At 38.9% G+C, this 15,027-nt stretch overlaps 1 long non-coding RNA gene across 1 annotated transcript; it reads left to right on the top strand.

Moving 5' to 3' along the window:
- Positions 1–4,774: 4,774 nt before the first annotated feature.
- On the top strand, positions 4,775–12,056 carry LOC137147637 (uncharacterized). Its single transcript, XR_010918275.1, has 4 exons — positions 4,775–5,049; positions 5,965–6,881; positions 7,299–7,384; positions 11,642–12,056. It is a non-coding gene; the product is annotated as an uncharacterized lncRNA (long non-coding RNA).
- The last annotated feature ends 2,971 nt before the right edge of the window (positions 12,057–15,027 follow it).

The following is a 15,027-nucleotide window of genomic DNA, read 5'->3' as shown; positions in this document are numbered from 1 at the left end:
GGGGAAAGTCACATGATAGAAAGTGCCAGATATTTCTCCTTTGTTCCTTATTGGCTGAGTCAATTTAGGCCAGCTCAAACAAACAAAAACAAAAAAACAAACAAAAAATCAATTGGGTTTGTAAAGGGAGTGTTTTGAGTTTGTAAAATTTTAATGGAAATGTCAGAACTTTTGTCCCTCTGAGTCCCCGTGCTGGTTTGACTCCACCACATAGTGGTTTTAGTACATTAAAGGGAAGTGCCATACAAGTCTAGCCCAATTTGAGAAGGGAAATTTGTTTTCCTGGAGTCAAAATTCTGCTGTTGTATTAAAACCAAGGCCCAGTTCCACTTTGAGTTCCAGTAATGCAGTTGAAAAGGACACAAAGTCATGTAAGCCAGAACTTGCCTATGGGTTCATAGTTAGATTTGACCATGTGGGGGAAATGTTTTCATTGGAATGTGAACCCTTTTCCTGATTCAGGGCCTGAGAACTGCCTGTCACATACATTTGCAAACTCTTTTTGAACGCAGCTTGAAACAGCTTGCAAAGCTCTACTAGCAACCCTGAGGGAATTTGCATCAAGGCTATATTGAAAATTAACTTTAAGAAGCAGGAAAGTCAGAAGCTTCTCAGGAAGCAATATACAGACATAATGCTAGAACATCTCCTGCCACATTAAAAATCCTCTCTGGGTGAACAGAAATTGGAGGGCGTTTGGTTAAATATGTATAACCAGAGAATTTACTCAATTTAAAAAAATCACTGGAAATGGCCTGTCAGAGGTCACTCTGTAGCATGGTAACACCATATTAAATGGAGAGAGCTAATGATTATCGTGGCTAGGATCTGTAAACCTTATAAATATTCCTTAAATAAAGAAATAGGTTTAAAAAAGAGAGAGAGTATTTTCTGAGGTAGATGACAAGCTTAACTGTAGCTGGGCAACAGGAGTTTATTTGTCAGCGAGGGACAGCATAGAGCCTCTCCTATGCGTTCCTAGTAGTGCTGGGCTGGTGGGGGACAGGCTTGTTCTCCTGCAGCTGTGATTACCTGTAGCGTGGCAGCTGCCTGAATCAGCAGTGGTCAGCTCAGTCCTAGCCTCAGAAGCGCTAAAACTTTTCAGTGAGAAGAGCCTTCCTCTACATTTTTAGGGGGGGCAAGATGGGAGGGAGGCATATTTGTTCTGACTTCTTCCCCCAAGTCTCCAAAACATAACTGCTCCCTGTCTACCATGATCATACAACAATGCATAGGTTGGCCTGAGGATTATGGTAACTTTGGCTAACACAGCTTCTTTGATGCATTTCACATAAAAAGAATGTAGGTGTAACTGGGATCTTTATGGGGTTCTCCTCTCACCACAGTAGGGGAGCCAATTGATCTATTTTAATGATGAATTCCGGTCAGGTTATATTTTCAATGTCATAGATGCAATATAAAAGTCGAAAGTAGAAATGTACCTTGATGAACACAAAGTATGGCTTTTAACATGGGGCCACACAGTCCCCCATAAGCTCTATCCAGCCTTTGGGCCTCCTATGGCTATTTGCCTGAAATTTTTCTCGGGATTCCTGAAGTTCTGATATGTTAATATTTATGACTCATCCACATTTTTGTTTTCACTCATGTCAGAGTTACCAAAAAAATCTGTCACTTTTTCTAAAAAAAAAAAAAAAAAAATGTTTTTATGAGACCCCATTTTTCTTCTGGCAGCTTTCTATCTATCTCAGGTGCTAATATATCCCCCATTATCATATTATCTGAGCACCTCACAATAATGCATTCATTCTCACAACACCTCCAATGAGGTAGGAAAGTGCTGTTAGCCCATTTTACCAATGGGAAACTGAGGCACAGAATGGGTACATATAATTTAGCCTATGTTCACCAGATGGCTGTAGTAGAATAGGGAATTGAACCTCAGTCTCTTAAATCCTAGGCTTTGCCCCTAACCACTGGACCTTCTTCTGATAGCCTAAGCTTTCGAATGACAAAATAACATGTAAAATATCCAGATAAATTTAAAACAATCTTTATAGCATACATTTAATTTCCAAGCTGATGCTACAGTTTTCATTGTTACTTTACTAGTAACATGTTCCGCCATCTTAAATGCAAAAAGTAGCAAATTAACTACCGAAACAACTTTATTTTTCTTTAACCGATTCATTTAAAATAATAATAAAAAGGGCATAATTAACTTGCAATAGTGAAACCCAGTTCTACAAAAAAGTTTGTTGTTCTTTGGAACATTATATGTAGGAGATCAGATTGGGAAATTTAGGTATTATCAGGTTTTCTGTCTTTTCCACCAATTGCAGTAGCAAAGAGAAATGGTAGATGTGCAACTTTGTGCTACATGTCATCCACAAGATGGCAATAGTGGGATAATTTTGAAAAGGTGAAAAGAGTTATGAACCTTTCTTGTTTGGTTATTTGGTAATAGAATTCGGGTCTGAGAGAGCATGAGGAGATTGCAAGAAAAAGAAGGAAAGCAAGAACATTGTTTCCTCATTTTTCCATTGATAAGATGAAAGCAGAACTTCACCCTCAAGTCTAATGGCTATTTTCAAACTTTAATTTTTAATTCTTTCGCTTTCATTAATGTGGCAGAATTTACAGGATTTACATTATATTTAATAATAAATAATATTTATTTTATTTCCTCTGCTATAGGAATTTTTTCCAACTATCCATTTATTTTCCTATGAAAGACCAAGCCCTAAAAGGTGCTGAGCACTTGCACCTGTCAGCAGGTCATGCCCAAATTTCCAAATTTGTTTGCTTGAAGTTCCACACGTAAAAAGGTGCCTAATTTTCAGAGATGCTAAAGAGTTCCCACTGACCTGACTGCAGTAGGGGTTTGCCCAGAAAAAGACTGAAGGAAAGATTTTCAAAGATATGTAGATGCCTAAAGAGGCAGATTGGTGCCTAAACAGATTTGAAAACCTGGCCCCGAGGACCCAATCCTGCAAGGTGCTGAATACTCTCAAGCTTGGCGTTAGCTCAACTCCTCCGAGAATGAAGTGAAAAATAGAATAGGAATAGACAATTTCCTTTGGTTCATTAGATACTCGTCCAAACTAAGGTCTAGTCTACACTACAGACCTATGTCAGTATAACTACGTCGCTCAGGGGTGTGATAAATCCACATCCCTGAGCAATGTCATTATACTGACCTTAACCTTTCGTATAGACAGCGCTATATCGACAGAAGAGCTTCTCCTGCCATAACTACTGCCTCTCAGGCAAGTGGATTAACTAAGCCAACAGGAGAGCTCGCTTCATTTAGAGCATCTTCGCTTACGCACTGCAGCGGCACAGCTGCATCAGTGCAGCTGCACCAATGTGGCGTTTTAAGTGTAGACCTGCTCTGAACTTCTTGTTTCTAATTTGTAGCCAGCCTCTTTCTCTATAATAAGTGTAAACAGGTGGTATTCCCACCCTGCTCCAGATAAAGTCTGCATGCACAGTATTGTTCAACAGAAAAGCCCCTCCTCCCTCCATGGGGTTGTAGATCCTGAAGGACCAGACTGCAGGCCTTGATCTGAATGCCTCCACACTCTGAGAAAATTTGGATCTAGATACATGAACTTTCTGCCCTCTTTCTATGAGAAAAGTACAGGTTTATTTTTAAATGGCCAGCAAAATCTCTATCCTGTCAGAGTATCTCTGGTATGATATTGGCCTAGCACCTTTGAACCATATTGCTAATATTTCAGTAGGTTTACTATCTCACACGTTTGAAAACTTTCCTTCTGCTGTAGGCCTCAATATTTTCCTTGTTTCTTAAAGATCTTGGTAACTGGTTCATTGTAGATTAAGATATAGAAGAAGACAGAAAACAGAAGCTAGCTTGTGACTGGAAGCTCACGTGATTTGATGAGCTTCTGTACAAGAATTCACAACGAGATGAATATTTTGCTCTAACTCCCATTTCAAAGGCTTTTGTAAAGATTGTAATAGTGGCTTGTGAATAAATGCTATTCTCTCTGGTAACTAAAACTGTCCAGTCATTTGTTCCAATACAGGATATATGAAACATAATATCTCATTCTAATCAACACCTCATTATTAACCAACAATTAGTCTCTCCTTGATGTATGCACAGCTGTCATAAATTCTAAACATTGGTGTTAAGAACAAACATCCAGGGCAAAATTTATCCCTTTCATATGGTGCACAGCACTTCCTGAATGTATCCTTGATGGAATTCACTACTGAATAGTGTTTATGCCCGGATTAAACTCTTCTTGTTATTCACATAAGTATATATTAACTGTATACATCATTACTGGGAAGCAGTCATATGATGAGAACGGATATACTGGCATCAGCACACTGAAAAAACTAATTGCTTTGCTCTTTCTAGTTCCAACACTATTTGACATTACTCTTTGAATGATGCTCAAAATTATGACAAACCAAGTCATTTTTCAACAGTGAACACTCAAAGTCCTCCATCCATCCATCCGCAAAACCTTGACTGCGGGAATTTATTGATCCTGGATGTTGTTCTTGACAAAATACTCTTTGCATGATGTGACAATTTGGGGATCTATGTACAATTTATACATTTTGTTCAAGATAATGAACTCTCCGTAGGCTTACATCCTTGTGATTATCTGCACTGTGTTCTGCCTCATGCTCCTTCTATTAAAGAGACAGAGTTTGGCATTTGTGAGTCTGTCTATGAATATAGGTTGTTAAAGACTACAAGCACCTGAATAGATCTGGGCAGAACGGTATCCTAGATAAAACCAGTTTTCTCCAACTTCTCTTCAGCAGGGGAGTTGCACTGCAGCTTGAAGAAATGGAATTTCCCCAGAAACAGGATACTGAAACCACGTACATGTGATAGGATATAAAAAAAGCTTTCCCTTGTCAGTGTCAGAGGAAGCTTGGTCAGGAACAAAAGGACATGCTTTTGTAACAGAGGAGATCTTTTTTGGCTGAGAGACTGTCCAGGGAAGAAGAGAGCTGGTCTGGAGGAGAAAACGTGTCTAGGAGGGGGATCCTGGAATTGCTGAAAGGACACTGGCCCAAATCTCAAAGAGCACTCAAATGGTGAGGAAACTGAGGCAAGGAATGATATATAGGCTTTTTTATTGTTATTTACGTGTATCTGTATATCTCTTGTGCTGTCTGAAGTAAAGCATAGTTGTGTTAGAAACTTTTGCAAAACCTACGTATATTTATTTAAACTATCACATGTTCCTGAAGAGGTCAATTGTAAACCAGGGTGTGCACAAGGCTGGACTGCTGGGATGGAGTGTGCTTAAGCAGTGGCAGAGTCTGGGGAAGCTGGCTCTAACCTCAAGACCAAGACAGTTGGACTGTGAGATCTCAGCGCTCAGGAGAGGTTCCTACAAAGAGAATCAGTGCACTCCAAGTTTGTGCCTGGAAGCCCAGGGCCAGAAACAGTGCCTGGCCTGTGCTCAGACTCAGGAAGCTAAAAGCACATAGGTCCAGTGTGTTGAGACCCAAACACAGTGTCCAGAAGGGGGAGCTCAACTAGGCCTCTGACACACACATTTGTAACTCCAGTAATAGTAAGAATGGTAAGAAAGAGCTAGTAATGTGTAAGAGACTGGCCTTAGCCTTGCATCAGAAGCAGCAGTGGCTTATTAAAAAGCCATAGCAAGCCATGACAGATCTTAGCTCAAGATTTAGATATTTTTAAAAAAATACCCATGAAATTACGCCTGCATATTTTGTATTAACAATTTTTATTTGTGTGAGGGAGTAATCCTCCACTGAGGCTGAGAGCCCAAGGAGGAGAGCTATTAGTGGGTTAACCCAGAAGGTTACCCTACTTTTATTAAAACCCATCACTGAAACCTTCCCTGAATCCCCTAGGGGATAGAAAATGAGAAATCAGCTTCAAGCTGAACAACATGGTGCTGATTCCTTCATTTGTCCTCTGCTTGTATTACAAAGAAGACCAGACTCTACCTTTAAGGCTCATTTTCCTCATTCTAGATCCAGAACAAGACAGCAGCACTTGTTGCAGAACACAATCTCCGTTATGGATGTGGAATAAGACGTGGAATATGGAGTGGTGCTATTAGTCTCTTGGCAAAACATGGCAGCAATGCAACATAATATCTCCTCATTGAAATTAATAAGTAATATTGTAAACTATTAGTCAATTGTTGTGTTTATTTTGTTCTCTTATTTTGTTTTACATGAATGGCCTGTGTTGATCACCCATTGTTTTCTCCTGCACTGGGGAATGAGGGGGCAAAGCAACAAACTGTTTTAATGGTGAAGCAAAACAAAACTACGGTGATTGGAAGGAGATGACTGTCATTGGCTGAATCCGAAAGGAAAAAGTGACAATACATTAATATTCAGCACCAAGGGCAGGCAGTCCGCTAAGGCCAGACTTTAATGCAGGCTAGAGTTTAACTGAAGCTAGAAGATGCCAGTAAAGATGGACTTTTTAAAGTTATGTGACTGGAGTTTACATGCATTTTTGTAAGGACAGTTAATTCACTATCATTTTTAAAATTAAATAATACTATTTTATATATAATATATTATTTCAAACTCATGTTAGCTTGTATTCTCCAGCAAACTGTTGCCATAAGTCAAAACGAAAGGGTTACAGACATAGAACCCGATCCTACTCATCCCATTCATTATAGGAGCAGTAATGTGAGTTACGTCTTCAGAGGAGTGGGTTCTTAAAACACAATCCACATTTTCAGTACAGCATATAACATTTATTTGTGCATTTTTCATTCATAGCTAGATCATGAGCTATGTATACATAAAGATTTTCTACCTCCATCCATTGAAGAGAACCTGAAAAGTTACACATGATTCCAATGCACTGAACTGTGATATTTTTAATTACTATCTTGGCAAAGAATATGGAAACAATGGATTCCCAGGTGAATAAAGACAATTAACTATTAATCAAATCTCAAGTATGTTCTAATTTGATACTAATTACATTGCTATAATTGATTAATAAATACTTCATTTGGCCTTGTGTATATACTTCTTGTTTGTTCTTTTAAATACCTCCTGTCTTTAAAAGAACAAACAAGGCCATCTTTTTTTTTTTCATGTGGTATATAGGAGATCTACAAACAATCCAGCAACTAGATTAGAATCTTGGGAACACCAGTTAATGGAAGAGGATTTCTATAGCATAACAATAGCACACAAAAGAGTATTTAAAAGCCTAATATGGAAAGGGAAATGACAAATTACTTGCCATTCTACCAGTCCGTCACTGTCTGCATTAATGTCATACAATAACAAAATGTTAAATTAATTCACTAATAACAGCTTTTACTTCTTAGAGGGAAAGAGAAAGCAGCCATGCCCTGAGCTCAAATTATTTTACAAACACACATGGATTAAGCCTTACAGCATCCACATGAAGGAGGTAAGTATTCTAATTTTACATTTATGTAAACAGAGGCATTTAGTGGATAGGGACAAAATTTAATAGTGATCTCTGACTTTGGGTGCTGAAATTTAACCTTTTCAAGCCTGATTTTCCGAGATTCTGAGCACCCACAACTCCTATTGGCTTCAACTGGATTTTCAACACTTTGGAAAGTGAGGCCCATGGTTTGTCAATCTGGGCACCCAGAATCCGAGACCACTTTTAAAACTGTTAATTTGTGCAACGTGTCCAAGGTCACACAGGAAGTACGTGGCAGAACTGGGAAGAGAATGCAAGTTGTCTCACTCCCAGTCCAGTGCATTAAAGCAAAAGACCAGCTTCCTGTGTCAATGATTGAGTCATAAAAAGTGCAGAGGGCCCTCAACTGCCATTGAAATCTACAGGAGTAATATAAACACTCTCCTTTTTATTCTTACAGGTCGGTTTGCATTAGAGACAATAGTAAATATTATTTAATTATTATTACTAGGCAGTATTTGTGTAAGCCCTACAGATACAAAGCTTACTGGAAACTGAAGCTCTCTGGTTCCCTGCCTGGGTGAAAAGGGAAAATGGAGGGGAGGATCCTACCTGCTGCCAGGTTTACTTCTCATATGCTTCAGTGTAGCTTCATGAAGTGGTTATAGATGTATTATTCCTAAGGATCTTTTCTTAGGAATCGCCTTCCATGTGTTATGCAGCTGCATATATGTGGATGGGTATTTGAGGGTATTAAATCATGGAGGCTATTCCATGGGGAAAGTGAGTCACCCTGATCTGATAGTGGGCAGACTAGGTAATGCAGTCCTAATTGAGCAGGTAGAGCGTGGGAATTCTATCTGGTAGCCTCACCTTGGTCTAGCTTCCCACTTGAGGAGAAATGTTCCACCTGAGTCCTGCTCTGAGCAGGGGGTTGGACTAGATGACCTCCTGAGGTCCCTTCCAACTCTATGATTCTATGATTTTGACACCATTAGGGGTTGATTCCAGTGTTTCATTGGAGCCATTGTGGGCAGGACTGCAGCTGCTTTTGCCAGATGGGAGCAGACCTCACTGGGGAGAAGCAACAGAAGCAGAGGTCTGAACCACACTGGCAGCTTTGGACCAGAGCTGATTTGGTCAAGTGGCAGCAGTAGGCTAGGTTGGGACTAATGGCTCTGGGCAAGAACAGGTAAGGATGGGCAATGGCAACACAGTTGGAACTGATATCCCAGATGCTTCACAATGGACAAGATGAGGGGAGCTTGTGCCTATTGATTGTGGCAGGATCAGACCAGATTTGTGAGTGAGGTTTCTTCTGATGGGAGCAACAAGCCCCCACTAATAACAGAGACTGTGTAGTCTTCCAGACCACCTATATTTGGTGCTCCTTATTTTGGAAGGCAAAATTCACCTTGTAGAGGATAAGTGCAAGGCCTCAAAATAGGCCAGATTTCTGCATGAGGTTCAGTTTCACCCAGTGTGCATAATAAATACTCTATGCCCATATCTAACTGTTGGTTTATCTCTTCTAGTCCCCCCTCTCCTATCTGTATATCATAACTATACTGGCTGGAGCATTATGCCTATGCAATTAATAGCAATAATTTTATTAAAATAATAGCACTTAGCACATGCATAGTGCTTTACATGTTCAAAACCCTGTACAGACTGATATGAAGCCAATTCTGTCCACCGTGCTGCCTGACCAGGTAGAAATTAATGACCTGGTGGCATATTCTGATCAGTGGAGAGGATATTAAAGTAGCCGTTTAAACAGCTGCTCCATTTGCTCATCTAGTCACTGCCAGTATTTAAAGGAAAATGATAAAGGTTGACAGTCAAAATTTGTAACGTCAGTTAAATTCTCCTCAAATGAACCCTCTACCAATCCTCAAAAAGTGAGAGGCATGAGACAATTAGTTTAAAACTCTCTATCTGTATGAAACACAGTCTATGAAATTAAGATTAAATGAGACTGGATCCAGTTCAATCAAAGAATCCCCCCTGCCCTAACAAGAAATTGAAGTGTTCATAACAGGTCTAGCTCTCTGCTACCTTATAGTCCACACAGTTGATGCCAGCACTCTCTAGAAAGGGGTCTCTGTCCCATGGATTCTTGGTTCTAAATTTTGTGCCTTCATGACACAAGAATCCAAATCTGTGGAACTATGGATCCTGCCGCAACCCCCCTCTGAAAGTATAAATCTTTTGACATTGCCTTAAAGCACGTACAATGTGTAGCTATGTCATTGAAAAGTGAAACATTATTTTTAAAAGTTTGTAGATTTGAAAACTCTAAAAGGGAAGATTCCCAGTATTTTAGGGAATAAATTAAATCTTGAGTACTTAACCATCCATTGATATCTTGTTTGGGCATCTAGTTTATTAATATACTGAATCCAATCATTGTATTTTACATAACACCTGTCAGTGTGTGCATATGGGAGAGACAGATTGCTGCATCATTCTTAAGCGACCTATTACCTAGCAAATACAAAATATAGATCACTGAATATGAAATCAAATTCCCTTGCTGATGCCCAGATGGTAAACAAATTCAAATGCCAGTATTGAATATGAGAAGATCTCTCCCTTTCTTAACCCCTGAAATTATACAGCATTCATCTAGAGAAAAATACTTTTGCCCCACCACAGACTTTGCTTCAAATATTACTTCATTACTTGATTCTTGGGTAGACATGCCAAGTAATAAACTGACATTCACTGAAAACTCAGTGGGTGAGACCAGTGTGGTAGCAGACAGTTCTGTGAAAGCCAGATGACAAACAAAAGCACAGATTGAGTTAGTGAGGTAGAACAGCTATCTGAGATGGTAAGGAGAGGCAGGGAGTGCCAGTCATTTTGATAAAGCTTATGCTTTACTTCTAGGCATAAAAAGATAACTTTAAAGTAAATGCATGGAACAGCAGGAATAGTTGGTGAATCAATCCCATTTGTATAAAATATTCTTCAGTCAAAGTTCATATGTGCACTTGTTCACACTATCAAAGTCAAGAACAAGTTGATATGGTTTTGGTTAATGAGCCAATTATATTCAGGCAAGATAACAATCATGCAGTGTTGTGCTTAGCTAAATTGCTATGTTAATAGCTAGTAGTTTTCTATGCTTCTTGTACTGCTGACACACAATACGGTGAAGAATCTGCATCACTTGTCTGCTTCAATTTGTGAACTTTCTTTTTTGCCCTCAACTCTCACAAGTGTTTTTCACCTGTTATGAAAAAATACCAGTGCTGAAATGCAGCCAATTCCTCTGCTTCTGATTTTGGGATTATTCAGTTAGTGGGAATGTAATGAAGAGATCAAATGGGGTTTAGAGGCATGAAAAACAGCTAGTTTTTCCAACAGCTCAACCGTTTCGATGGTATTGGAGAACACTGGGTTATAAAAAAAAAACACAGTATACTTCAAACCAAAATGCAGCATCCCTTTCTCATGGGATTAGTATGTTTACTAGATCCACTCACTTGGGTGACTCTGTGAGGGAAACCACAGCCCTGTAGCTATCCTACACTGTAAATTGCCCAGCAGAGAACAACGGATTTTAATCCAGGCTGTCCCCTAGTCTGGCTCGCCCATTTTATGTGAGGGGTTTCAGAGAGAGCTGTCAATGGTAACATAGTCTTGTTTGCTGCCTAGAGAACAGAGGAGGTTCCCCCTCTCCATTTTGATTCTCTGTGAGGTCCAGGCCTTTTTAATAGCACTTGCGTGTGCTGAGGACTGAAATGGTTACAGAGTGTGGAGGCCCATTTTGGCTTTTCCAGCAGCGCTGGGCTGGTCTTCACTGACATTCTCAATCAGACTGGCCAGTTGGTCATTGGGTTTCAGGTCCGGGGGCGGAGGACCATTTAGTCACTGTTGCCCATTGAGTTGTGTGTCTTTGTTGGAGGAGAGAACTCTGTTACAGCTTTGGTGGTGGGGTCCCTGATGATCTTGCCTTTGTCATGCTATCATCCCTTTGTCCCAGAGCCCCAGCCTGATTAGTAAAAAGAGTGTAAGGCCAATGATAGTAACATTTTTATTTTTTTCCCATTTTGAAGTACATTCATTTGTAGCTGAATGCAATATAACAAAATCATTAATACAACCTTAACCATAGTAAAAATAATTTGCAGTATCTACTTCTTTTATATGACACAGATTTGTTGGATGGAGATTTTTGTAAAAATCTTTTATGATACAAAACAAAGTCAGGATTATAAGAAAGGGCAACATACAACCATGCTATCAAATCTCTTTTATGTTTTCTAGGAGGAAAAGGCACTTCTAACAAACAAGAACTGACAGAAAGAAAATTGACAAAGAAATGGAAAAGATACTTTAGTGGAAAATATGATAAATAGAGGGTGTTGTTTCATCTGCTGTTTGTGAGTTATATTGTGATTATACTAGGGCTGGTAAAATCAATCAAAGTAATACAAGATATAGAACAGGGGAAAAAAACTATTCTTTCATCATTAGATATTTTCATGTCCTTTAACTGTTAGTATATTATAGTTTATATTTTGCACATGTTATTTGTGTTCTAACCCTTCTGATAACTATGTTTAGCCAATTTCAGTTTTCTTTAACCAGGGAAGTTTTAGAAGCTTGTCAAATAAAGTACATTTCAGTATCCCATAATTTACTGTAAAACAGTGCAATGCAATACCCACTCATGGTTGTTACCCTAAAGCAATTTTACATAGACTAGTAGATAACATTTAAATACATAATTAAAGACTCAACCTAAAGCCTACTGCATTTTCATTCTTCCAAAGCAGCTCTCTGAAGGAGATGTCCGACTTTTATTTTCCTTTTACTTGACTTATGATGATCCCCCTATTGTGAGGTAGCACTTACAAAAATACAGCAGTATTCCACAGTAACAAAACAGCCCAAAATACTCCAGGCTGAACTTGCAGATTCAAAGTGTCCCACTGGGAGTGAAGGGAAATAAAATGGTTGTAAAGGGGGGCAAGATGTAAGCAGACGGAAGGGATAAGTCCCAGCAAATTGGTGTGGAACTACCTGCTATTTGCAGGATTGTGGTGCATTTTCCTAAGCCACAACAACAGAATGCTCCTCAGAACTATATTTATGTTCCAGGTTTGCCTTTTCCTCTCCCCCTTTCCCAAAAATTCAGTTTTCTCACCTCACAAAGAATAAACTAAAATAAATAAAAAAACAAAAAACAAAAACCTTCTTTCCTCCTTCCCTCCCGCCCAACGGATAGAGCATCAATTTAATCTTGAATTCCTCTGTTTTCTTTTCCTCTGAACTTGGGGCCCCAACTTCTCAACCCCTCAATTCCACTTACCTGGCCTGGGAAAAGGATCATACATTTGGCAGCCTTATTGTTCCTCCCTGAGGCTCTACACTGCTCCCTTGGTCATTGCCTTCGTGTTTCTCCTGCTGTGCAGTGGGACTTCTGGCAGGCAGCCAGAAATAGGTGTTGGAGTCATAGTTCATCTGTACTGGCTGGAGCTACTGTACGCAGCAATGGTGTCAGGGAGGTGCCATTTAGAAACACTTTTTCAGGCACAGCCTGAAAACTAGAGCTAATCAGAAAATGGGATTATTTTTTTCCCTGCAGAAACTTGACTTTTTGGCAAAATCCAAAATATTTTGGCCAAAAGCTGAAATAGTTCAATTCAGAGAAGGCCTTCTTGGAGCTTCATGGGAATTGTTGTTTGTATACCTCATGCTCCCATTTTCCACTACAGGCTAGGATCCCTGGTTTGACTACATCTCCCATCATGCATTATGGTTTGGGTGAGGAGAAGCAATACATCATGGGAGATGAATTCCAGCTAGGGAGTCCAGGAGAATGGGAAGATGAGATGATTGAACTACAAATCCCATGAGCCACCACAGCAGTATAGCTGAATAGAAATGTTCAGGTATTGGCCAACATTTTCCAGTTTTATGCCATAAAATCAAAACTTTTTAGGTTTGAGTTGGTCAGTTTTTCAATAAAAGCAAAATGTTTAATGGAAAGCAGACACTTTTTGTGAAAAATATCATTTAGTTGAAAACTCCGTTTTCCGCTACTACAGTTTTGAAGGAAAATTGTTAAACTGTCCTACCAAAAACAGTGGCTAGAGGCACTCACTCAGGTTTTAGGAATGCATCAGTCTTCTTCCCAGCATGTGCAATTGGCTTAGTGAGCAAATGGCTAGTGGCTCGGCCTGATACTACAATTTTAAACAGCATTTGGATCTATGGCATTTAAAGTGTGTGTGTGTGTGTGTGTGTGTGTGTGTGTGTGTGTATACACACAAATGTGAAAGGAAATGTAATTTAAATGTAAATGGGTCCTTTTCTCTTACCGAATCATTGGTTCAGATTATATAATATTGCTACCCCTCTCTCTGGCATCAAATAGGCCTTGTTTCCCTCCCTCCTCTATTTTAGATATCCACTGAAGATGAATCAACCATAGTCAGCTGAGGAACATTGCTCTGACAGCTTCAGGAATAAAACTGAGACTTGATTTTCCTACTGTGGCATAATAAATGCCTGTGGACATGTAAATATGGAGATGCTTAATTATTTACAGTTCAAGTTAATTTTCAAACCAAAGCTCATTAATTTTTGTAATGCTGGAACTCAACGTGTCATTGCAGTGAAGATATTAAATTAAAATATCAGATTTTGGTAATTATATGTGATTCTCATGAGGCAGCTGGAGTGTAAATAAATATTGTTATTTACTTTGGAAAATCATAATTATACCTATTACAGTTATGATTCTGAGATGTGATTAAGGAGAAATCTTTAACCACTGGAGGTCTACCAATAGGGCACTTTTCAGGGAGCTAAGAGTAAATTAAATATAAAAAGGAAAATTAACAGAAAACCACTCTATTTAAGAAACATTACGGTTATTACTGAACTGACAGAAGCAAGGAATATCAAAGGGAAGAGCTGACAATGTTTTAAACTCACTACCATTCAATCCTTTTTTGTTAATCCTCTTTAAAATGTTGTGTGTGAGTAAAATAGCTCATAAAATGCATCTGATTGAAAGCACTGAAGACTAAACTTCTCTCTTTATCCATTGAGCAGGTACAGCATACACAGCAACAGTATTAACTTCCCCACACTGTTATCTATTATTTCCTGAATTGGAGTGGCCATTTCTATAACTGAGAGTATAATTCAAACTTCATATCCATTCAGTGTGTTGCCTTTGTCAAAGACGTTTGCAGACTTGAGATTCTGCTGGATTTTTGACTCCTCTGAGATTTTCAGCAAATATGATCAAGAATGTTTTTTTCATGGGTGTATAGCCAGGAAATCATGGCCTTTTCTCATCATATTTATCCATGGTATTGTCACTTTTAGATCCTAGCTTCTCTAATGTTCTCTTTGGGCCTATCCCTGATGACCATCTTGAAATTTCAGCTTCTTCACAATGTATTAGCCCACCCATGCTCCATATTTTGCACTGATTTCCAGGTTGGTTTTCAGTGATATTCAAGTTATTGATTTTAAGTTAATAGCAACAATATTTTATATTTTGCCCTTATATAATACCTTCCATCCAAGGATATTTAAGCACTTTGCATGTAAGCCTCAAAACATTCCATGTAAGGAATGTATTAGTTTACCCCATTTTACAGATGAGAAAACTAATGCGCTGAAACTCTAAA

The sequence above is a fragment of the Emydura macquarii genome, unplaced genomic scaffold (genome assembly GCF_026122565.2).
Source record: "Emydura macquarii macquarii isolate MOO-44397 ecotype Brisbane River unplaced genomic scaffold, CSIRO-AGI_Emac_v2 contig_561, whole genome shotgun sequence".
In the NCBI taxonomy this organism is placed as follows: Eukaryota; Metazoa; Chordata; order Testudines; family Chelidae; genus Emydura; species Emydura macquarii.
Note: the sequence above shows the minus strand (reverse complement) of the source record. Positions and strands in the feature narration are given on the sequence as shown.